The following is a 10,563-nucleotide window of genomic DNA, read 5'->3' on the forward strand; positions in this document are numbered from 1 at the left end:
TTTGATTCTCATGATTTTTCTTGGTGCTTAATTATTTAATTGACAAAGTGATTTTGATATATTATTGTTACCGGATTTATTTTTCATAGTCTATGTTTGCTCCATGAAGTTTTGATGGGTTATTGTTAGATAACAAGTTTCATATTATATGTTTGTCTCGTTAATTAAAATTTATTTATGAAGAAAAGAGAATTGATTTTAGGGCGAGTTGATATTAATTGTGATTGATTAACAGATTCGGATTCCTAGGTTTTCCATATTATTTGATCTATTTGCTAATTAGGTTAATTTAAACTCTTCTCAAATCTTATTATCTAGTTCGCCTGATTTAAATTGTTAGGGTTTTGAAAATTCATAGTCTATGTGGATCGACATGTATTTGCTACAACTAAACAATGTGCGCTTGCAGTTCTCATTATTTTATACATCAAGTTTTTGGCGCCGCTGCCGGGGACTATTGTTAATTTTCACTCCTTGATATTTAATTCTTCGGACTAGTTTTTATTTTATTTTCTTTTTGTTTTTAGGGAATCGCGAATCGGAGGAAATCTTGGACAAGATTTAATTTGTTTTAATTTGTGAGACTTAAAAAAAAATTAGTAAATGTAGTATTTTTTATTTAATATAATGTATTTTTACCAAAAATTATGATTAAACAATTATATTATTATATACATAAAAGTATTTGAAGTATTATTTTTACTTACTTTGGGTCATATTCGGTTCGGATAATATATAATTTGATTTTATTCGCTTTCAAGTTATAATCGGATATAGTATTTCATTTTCGGTTAAAATTTTTATTTAAGTAATTTTTGAATTAATTTAATTTGATTTTTGAATAATTATCGAATTACATAATTTGGACCTCATTTCAGAATTTGGTTTCATGAATTTCAATTTATTTTTTGGATGCAGACCCATTTTGTCAGGTCTACCACCAATTGTTACAATCCTTAATAACAAACAAATAATAGAAAAACTAATTTAAAAGGAGGCTTGTATTTGGTACACCCCAGTTTGGTATCCTTACGGTAACACGACACGAAAATTTAATATTTTAATTTAATTTCTTAGTACATGAAACACGAAATATACAAATACGTTAAGTTTATTAACGGATACCGATTTCACATTAGGTACAACATAAAAGGTTACGAAAGAAATATATTTATTATTCTTTTTACTTTTCTATGAAGATTATATATTTATAATTAAGTTTTATGGAGTCCGTTGTTTCATTGAAATACTTGGAGTCCATATATATTCTCCAAGTAAGATATAGTTTAAAAATATTGCAAAACATATTATTTTTCGAATGATATTCTACAAACATCACTATTCCATTGAAAAAATTGCAGATTGCATATATTTTATAAGTAAAATACTATAAAATATATTATTTTATAAAATATACTTAATTTGCAGAATATATAAATATTCATGTTGCGGAACATACATGTTATATTTGTAAATATATGAAATTTGCATTAATTTATTAAAATAATAATATTTGTAAAACATATTTTACAAGATAAGTAATATTTTATTTGCACAATATAAATGAACTCCCAGAATTTTAAAAAAAAAACTGGACTCTACACAAAAGTAATAGAACTTTACTCTATACATTTAAATTAAATTAATATTATTTTAATGTACACGTGTACACGAAAAGTACATATTTCGAATCAGAAATGTGTCACGAATAAGTACACGAATTCAAAATAGTTCATAAATGAGTTTTACATTGCAGTACAAAAAAAAGTATTTAGCAAAAAAAAGTACAAAAATAACAGGATTGTCATGGGTGTGTAATGTAGAGATGTATAAAAGGCCTACCGAGTTGGGTTTTGACTGGATCTTTAAAAGTTGGGTTTTGATCGGGCCCGATTTTTCGGGTTTTGAATTTGACCGGGCCGGGCTTTCCAAAAATATTAGAGCCCATTTGGGCCCTCGAGACGGGCCTAATCAGGCTTTTTTCGGGTCGGATCAGATCAGGCCGGATTTTTTTCTAATTTAAATCGGATCGAGTTTTATTAGAGATTTCGAAGACTGCATATGTTAGCAACTAGATCATCGTAAAAATGTATTAGTTTACATGAAATATTTTATGAAAACATTATTTCGTTGAAAACATTTAAATTCGGCAAAAAATAAACATGTTTATAGAATTATGTTTTATCATTGTTATCCAAATATATAGTGTACTTACTATATCTTCTTCCATAATTTATGCAATAAAGTATATAAATAATATTATTAATCACAAATATGTAAATATATATGTGTTTAAAGTATTATTTATATTTATGGTAAATGTGAATTTATAAATATATAAAAAAATAGATTAGAATAATTAGATTTAACCGAGTTTTTTGGGCTTTTAATCGGGTCGGTCTAAAAATTGGGTCGGGCCGAAGCCGGGGTTTTTAACCGAGTCAGACCGGACTTTGCCTAAAAATATAGGGCTCGTCGAGGCCCTAAGCCCGGGCTGGGACCGGGCCGGGCTTTGACCGAGTCGGGTTTGACCGGATTTTGACTGGATCGGGTCGGGCCAGATTTTCGGTTCCGGACTTTTTGTGCATCTCACAATCATCCCCATAATTAGGGTTGCACAAAGGTCAAAATCTGGACCGGACCGACCCGGACCGGATCGAAGACCGGAATTTTTCAAAATTAAGCACCGAGAATCGGACCGGCTCTATCCGGGTTTGGGACCGGTCCGGACCGGAGAAACCCGGTTTGGACCGGAACCGGATCGGTTTGGACCGGAACCGGATCGGTTTGGACCGGTTTAATTAATATTTATATAAAAAAATATGATATAATTTTAATTTAATTTTTCTTTTAAATTTATAAACATTAAAAAGTTTGTTACTTGGTATGTCAACCAAAAATTAAAACTAAGTCTATATCTTATTATTTTAAAAGCAAATATTAATTTTTAAGTGTATGAACATCAATTTTATCACATTAAGTACGAAATTTAGTAATTTAAAGTGTAGTATCGATCTATTTTACTATATTAATTTATTCGCCATTAATTTGGATCAATAATATGTGATATCGGTGAATGTTTAATATTTATGTATGATCTTATAAGAAATAAAGTAAAGATAAAATAATTAGATATATGAGGTCCATTCAGGTCTGGACCGGATTTTTTCAGGTCTTGGACCAGACCGGACCGAAAACCGGATTTTTTCAATTATAAGGACCGGGGACCGGACCGGGGATCGAACCGGGTATGTTCGGTTTGGTCCGGGTCTTGGACCGATAGACCCGGTCCAATCCGGGTTACAGGTCCAGACCGGAATTCTGTGCAGCCCTACCCATAACAGGGCTCCAAATCCAAAGGGCCCCAATATTTTCCAGCAAACTATTTCTTTTATAAGGAAAACGTTGGACTTGCTTGCTCTTGAAGTTAGATTTGAAACCAAGCTCTGAAGTCAATTCAGTGTTCTTGTTCAAATTTTAAAGTCGCTTCATCTACTAATGACACAAAACTCTGAAATAAGAAAGGCAATTACAATTCACCCCTTTATAGATTTGTCAAGCCAGAAAATTGATTGAGCGGCAAGACAAAAATCCTGCCACAATGTAACAATTACAACCGCACGTTTTGATTATAACACACTTGCAAGGAAATAGTTCATCATCTATGCATTTGCCCTCATACTACTTCACTGACCTCCTTACAAATTGAACACATTTACATTTACGAATTTTAATGATTAAATGCAACACATTTACATTTCCAAACGCTTAATTTCTTACATTTTCAAGTAAGCAAATCGGAATCACCTCGGTTATAGCTGTCAGGAAACAGTTCTGATGTGAATTGAGCAAAGTAACCAAGATCTGCACTTATTTGTGCCTGGTAAGAGAAACGAAAAAAGCAATAAGAATCAACCTAATGTCTATTATAATTTAAGAAAAGAGTATAAATGAATTTGCAACAAGTGATGACAAAATTAATCTTGGCGTCTGAAGTGAGCTTTCAGATTATTGAGATACAATAAAAACTATGTGAAAGAACCAAAAATAATATGGCGCCAATGAAGAAGAGCTTAATACCTGACGCACTTTTTTATGTTTTTCTTGTGGGGAAGGCCAAAGCACTGAGGATGGCTGAAGAGCCTGAGGAGCACTTAAGATCATCAATGCACTAACACGCTTTTCTGATGGCTGAAGTCTGTAGTCTTATCCCCTTTCTAATCTATCTTACGCCATCACTGCCAAAACCTTCCCAAATCACCATCACGAGTCTTGCTCCCCTCCTGCACACATTTGCTGAAACAAAGCTTCAAATTTGCCAATGGTCTATGGACGAAAAGAAATACACTTAACCACATAAAGAAATGTAACAACACAAAAAACATCATTTAGGTCATTTTCTTCCCTTGCAGAAAGAATCAATTGGGACATTGACATTCACATTAGACATCAACCATGTCAAATCTCGATTAAACATCAAACTATATCATCCCCATAATGAAGTATCACTGTTATAAAAAGAAATACAAAAGCATAAAACCAGAATCGTATATGTTATAAAATTCATACATGGTTCTGGGAAATAATGCACACTTATATGTTATATATTAAATCATGTTCTAATTATCCCATATTAATCCATTTATATCACTCAAATTTGTTTCAAACTGAAAAGTGTAGGACAGAATAAACCAATACATTCATATTCATATTGAATCAAAGTGAAACTGCAACTGACAAGTAAAGTATGTGAATATATTTATATAATTCATCCACAACAATATATATTAAATATTGATCTCCTTATGCCACTCACTGGACTAGTTCGATGCTAAAAGTTTTGGTCTATACCAAACTAATTAACACATTCATATCAGGGAAAAGCTGGAAAACCAAAAAGTTTAACTTAGAACTGAAGGTAAATGATACTCACACCTTTTTACAACTCTATTTTTTCCTTAGGTCCACACAAGCTTGTAACTGAGAAACAGGCTCTTTTATGATGCTGAATACATCCAAGAAGATTACAATGAACAGGGAAACAACTGCAGTCAAATACAATCTGCAAATCAATGATAAATATAGCTAATACTTAATTTTTGGTCTTATACAAAGGCAACTCACCAGACAAAGACAGGCATGCGAAAAAGATAAACGCTTTGGGGCAAACTTTAGATTTTACAACCAACCACTGTGCCAAAGATGTAAGTATCATTCTAAGGAAAAAATAGAAGCTTAGTTTGCCAAAGAAGCATTCTTACATGACATAGGCTAGAAGCGACAGAAATTAGCGTCTATAATTTGAAATCAGAACATTTTCATTGGAGGGAGGCTTTAATCGACAACAATTTGGTGAAAACAAAGAGACGAAGCAGGTATATGTGTCTTGGCCATCTGCGTGGAATAAATTGTCTCAGCAAACATGTATGTTGTTTACTTGTACCAAAACCAATTCAAGATTAACATTTAATTAACTTCAAAAGGTAACATATTCGAACTTCAAATTATTAAAAACCAAGACACAAATTTGAAAGAATGTTTTACCCCTTGGGCCAAGAAACAGTCTCTTCCACCGAGAGTGATTCGAGGGCAAGATTCTGAAAATAGAAGTTTGAGAGATCCTGAAAAAAGAATTGGAGAATAGGGAGATTAAATGTGAATCTGAAAATATGAGCAGTCATAAATATACCCGTTTTGTGCTACCTCTTACAAAGAGGGTAAGAATGTACAAATGTGTGAAGCAGAGTTTTTACCACCACAATACCACATAAATATTTGAAATACATTTACAAAGAAAAAACTATAACTGCCTGATGTGTATCCAACCTGCTACTGGGCGTGAATTGAACCTGATCTGTTCCAACCATTAAATAGTTTGCCAGAAAAAGGACAAAGTTAATGGTCTGGAGGCACCAGTCAGATGCAAAACCAAAAATCCAGCAGGACTGTACCAAGTATAGTGAAACATTTACAAGGTTCAATACAGATGATCTAAAAGACGAGGGTGAATTTATCTTTTCACTTTAAAGAAAATTGACTCATATTTTAGCATTAAAAAAAGACTTATGCTTAAATAACTCAATCTTTACTCCTGTCCTTTCACATTAATCACTTTCGTATTGTAATTCATGAAACAACAGCAAAAACAAAAAAAAAACATGACTTATATACAATTAACAAAAGTTAAATTTGAGTTTGGCTATAGAAAATTACTGACACCAAGAAAAAGCAACGTCTAGATCTTGCAACCCCCCCCCCCCAACAAAAGGCATTCAGACCCCTCTCGGACTTCACCCGAAGTCTTCTTATGTTATGTTCCTATTCCAGTGTTCCTGTATTCAAGTCATTAACATTGCATACTCACAATACAAGCTATACAAATGTATCATTTATTTCCCAGCTTCCTCATTGTGTGAATTATATACGAAAGACGAGCTTACTAAATGTATAACAGATTATAAAAGTAAACCATTACCTGTTAAGGTTTAACCATTAGATGCCCTGCGTACTTTTGGAACTTTTGCAAATTTTGGTACTCTTCACAATCGTAAAGATTTAAGCAATTGTATCATCAGCTGATTTCGTAACAACAGCTCTGTCATCATTATCCAGGCTAACAAATTGTTTTTTTTCCTGCAACCTGAACTTGAAGGTAGAATCTTCTATTCTCCATAGCAAGTACCCTGAAAGTTTGCCAGTCACTAGATAAAATTCGATTGGCAACCAAAGCGGCTCCCCCAACTGGTTCAGCAGACAAGTACTTGCCCACTTAGTACACAGGAGTTGTACTTGGTTTCCGTCCTACCAGTAAACATCATAGTTTAAAATCATGAACCTAAAATTATTATTGAACTAATTATTAAATGAAAATATAAAAAGACTAGAGTAAAAATAATGTGAAACATTAATCAAGGCAGGAAAAATTGTACCAAAAGGTCATTCCTGACCGCTTGAATAGAAATATTCTGAGAAAAAGATGCACCTAAAGACCATGTTAAACAACACAAGTTAAGTGAACTGCCACTCTGATATGATTAAAAGATGCATGTAAGCTACTTTTACCCGAACTGACAAATATAGTAAAAAAACAAAACCGACTTGATATCATGTAACACATATTAGATCCTGAATCCTAATAGTAAATATATAATAATGCTAACAATGCATCAGAAATCCAAAGGCCACAACTACCACAATAAAATGGGATCTGAAATACCTAAAAACACAAAGACACGCCAACTCGCATTCACATATCCACCTACCATCGCTTTTGAATCCAAAGATTCCAGTCATAATCGGAAGACGCAGAACCCGATGCAGTTACAAACGCCTCCTCTTCTTCAAGCTTTCCAACAATTATTGAAACTTCTTCCTCGGGAACTGTGTTGTAGGAATTAGGGAGAACATACAGAGATGAAGTGAGGCTTTTACTGATGGAGTGGCAGCTGCGCTAAAAAGGTTGCCAAATGCTGAAACTAATGTTTGGTTTTGAGATGGAGGGTTTTGGTATTTATACGAATAGATCATTCACACGTGGATGTTGATGTGGAGGCACACAAGGCTGTTGACGTGGAATATTTAATAAAATATGTGGCAATCAGAAACTTCGACAATGTATAATATTACGTGTTACGATCAACTTTGACTCGTCCACGTAAGACACTCACTTAAATTGAGTTTTAATGGGTTACATCTACCTACTAGCATATAGCACTCTACTTTAGCACCTGAAATTTTATCCAACTACAGTTTTCAGTTGAAAAGCTGAAACTTGTTTAGGGTGGTTGCAAAGATGATAAATAGTTTAAATAATACAAACAAGCACTTCATATGAAACAATAGGGAAAATAAATTGATAAGTAACTGCACTATTCCAGTTTTATTCGATAGGTCCCTGAACAAAAGATTCGGTAAACCGGGTCCTTAAATATTTCCAATTGTTTGAATCCAGTCCTTCCATTAAGTAGAATATAACAGACGTCAGAATCTGTCAGAATTGAGTTGATGTGGCATTCCCTTTTTGACATGTCATCAACTTATTTGTACACACTAATAGAAAGAGTTAAAAAACGAAAATAAAAAGAAAATAAATCAGAAAAGAGCCGTTGTGTACTCTAAGATAACTTAGATTCACCAAATAGTACTTACAGTCTGATAATTCCTAACTTGAGTGCGCATCTTCAACCTCCAACCTTGCAAATCCTAAAAAATCAAAATAAACAAAAAATTAATAAACAAATTAATATCCGTCAGTATCGCATATATGTAACAAGCAGAAACACACACATATTGCAAAAAAAGCCAATTCATTCTTAAAATTAACCAAATTCCGAGGATTCACCTGTTTCAAGCCCTGAATCCTACTTCAGAGCTCAGTCCTCGATTAGTTCAATTCAATTCCTAAGAAAAAAAACCTCACATTTCATACTTCCCATAAACCAAAATTTACAAACACAGACACAACTTTTGAACCACAAAATGTAAGTTAAACGACAAAATTCAAACATACCGCAATTTTGGAGAAAATGGGCTGGCAACTTTGTTTGTGCTAGTAGTTGCAATGTAGTATTCTCAATCTAGTTTGTAGATTGATCACCTTTTAATCTAACTTTTATCTGGTCTGCTTGATTGATTATGCTTTCTATTTACCGAGTAGAGTTATCAAATAAAATAATAGGTTCTGTTGCTTCTAATTCAGGATCAAGTTTAGGTGAAACAAACCTTATAATCAACAGAATATCAACTTGAGATGAAAGCACCTTCCAATGTGGAGTGGAACTACATACAAAGACAAGAGCAAGAGACATACAAAGACAACACCAAGATTTACTACTAGCCACATATGAGTTTCTTGCCACATTATACGATGATAACACAACTACTTTTGCCATTTCTGTGCAAGCTTCTGCACTGTGTTTGAATGAGGACCACATAGTTCACACTTCAGACATAGTAATAAGCTTTAATTCTTGGACAAAAGATTAAACCCAAAAGAAATTACATCTAAAAAGTTTTCGAAGCCGGGTCGGTTGGTTAAAAGAGTGGAAGCCGGGTCCGTTGGTTAAAAGAGTGGATAACTATACATTTGGGGTGACAGGTTACCACGGACCGAGAATGTATGATTATTCTCTAGAAAATATATGATTATGTTTCCTGTCCCGGCTATTGCCTACGCACTCAAGGTAGCGGCCGGTTATCACCATAAAAAACAAATTCAAAAGATAAAAAAAAAAAAGATTTTATATTTTTTTTCTCAACTTGATTGATATTATTTCTTTCACAGGACAACATATAAATATTTTAAACAAATTATAATCTTGACAGTTATCCATTTATTTATTGATTTTATGATATATAGGGAAACTAATATTATAGATTTAAGTATATATATATAATCTTTTTTTGCTAGGAAAATTAATTATATTTTAAGTTATAGCTTATAAATATATAAATACTCATGTGATTTAAGTTTTCTTTATTTGTAATAAGTATAATTATATAAACGTACTCACCGAAATTATAGTACTTATGGTTATTTTTCTCTAAATATAAATATGTAAATTAATCTTGATTTTTCATGAATTTGAACCTAGGCAGAATTTACCCTTATAACAACGTAGCTTAAAATATACTAGTATGTAATATTGAAAAGTAATTTCACACTCTTTGAAGTATTTAAATCATAAAAAATTAACGCAAAAGTTCACAAACATAATTTATCATAATTTTTTTAAGACTTTAACGTTTATCCTAGAAAAATATCCTTTTTCATCCCTTATACACTATTTGAGTTAATAAATTTAATTTATCCACGATGAGATAAATTTTAATTTCTTAGTCCAATTTCGGGATTTTTATCCAAACTAAATTTGAAATTTGTATCTACTATTCTTAATTCCTGATAGTGAAATTCCATAAAATTACTTTTTACCCAAAAAATTTAAGGGTTAATTATCAAATAGGTCACTTACTGCATCCAAATGTGTCAAGTGAGTCATTGATTACAAAACTGACTCAAAGGAGTCACTCATTTAAAAATTTATATCAAAAAAATCACTCTAACGTTAGTCGAAATTTTAAAAGTTTTATATATTGAGTTTCGTACATTTTTTATGAATGATATTATATCCAAATAAAAGGTTTCGAGTTCTGCTATTTTAGATAATATTGTTAAATTTTTAAAATTTTATCAACTATTTATTTTTAATTTTTTGATTGTTTTATTTGATTTTAATTAAAAATAAATATTAGATAAATTTTTAAAAATTTAAAAATGTTATCTAAAATACTAGAACTCAGAATCTTTCATTTGGATGTAATATCATTCATAAAAAATGTGTGAAACTCTATATATAATACTTTTAAGAATTTCGACTAACGATAAAGTAATATTTTTGATACAAATTTTCAAATGAGTGACTCATTTGAGTCAGTTTTGTAATCAGTGACTCACTTGATACATTTGGACGGAGTAAGTGACCTGCTTGATATTTAACCCAAAAATTTAAAGGGAAAATGGATTTTTTCGTCATTCAACTTATCGTGTTTTTAGAAACTTACCAT

The 10,563-nt window shown here is 31.9% G+C and overlaps 1 long non-coding RNA gene across 10 annotated transcripts; it reads right to left on the minus strand.

The window, feature by feature from the left end:
* Nucleotides 1–3,512: 3,512 nt before the first annotated feature.
* LOC141708327 (uncharacterized) lies at nucleotides 3,513–8,974 on the minus strand. Of its 10 annotated transcripts, none has more exons than XR_012569434.1 (12): nucleotides 8,722–8,974; nucleotides 8,510–8,641; nucleotides 8,342–8,400; nucleotides 7,263–8,202; nucleotides 6,930–6,982; nucleotides 6,476–6,801; nucleotides 5,545–5,621; nucleotides 5,262–5,394; nucleotides 5,125–5,191; nucleotides 4,936–5,045; nucleotides 4,081–4,296; nucleotides 3,513–3,880 (listed from the first exon to the last, which is right to left on the minus strand). It is a non-coding gene; the product is annotated as an uncharacterized LOC141708327 (long non-coding RNA). The 10 variants fall into 10 exon arrangements; XR_012569436.1 differs by having other exon boundaries at nucleotides 7,263–7,380; nucleotides 8,149–8,202; nucleotides 8,510–8,974; XR_012569437.1 differs by having other exon boundaries at nucleotides 8,149–8,202; nucleotides 8,510–8,974.
* Between the last annotated feature and the right edge of the window lie 1,589 nt (nucleotides 8,975–10,563).

The sequence above is a fragment of the Apium graveolens genome, chromosome 2, assembly GCF_009905375.1.
Source record: "Apium graveolens cultivar Ventura chromosome 2, ASM990537v1, whole genome shotgun sequence".
Lineage (NCBI taxonomy): Eukaryota > Viridiplantae > Streptophyta > Magnoliopsida > Apiales > Apiaceae > Apium > Apium graveolens.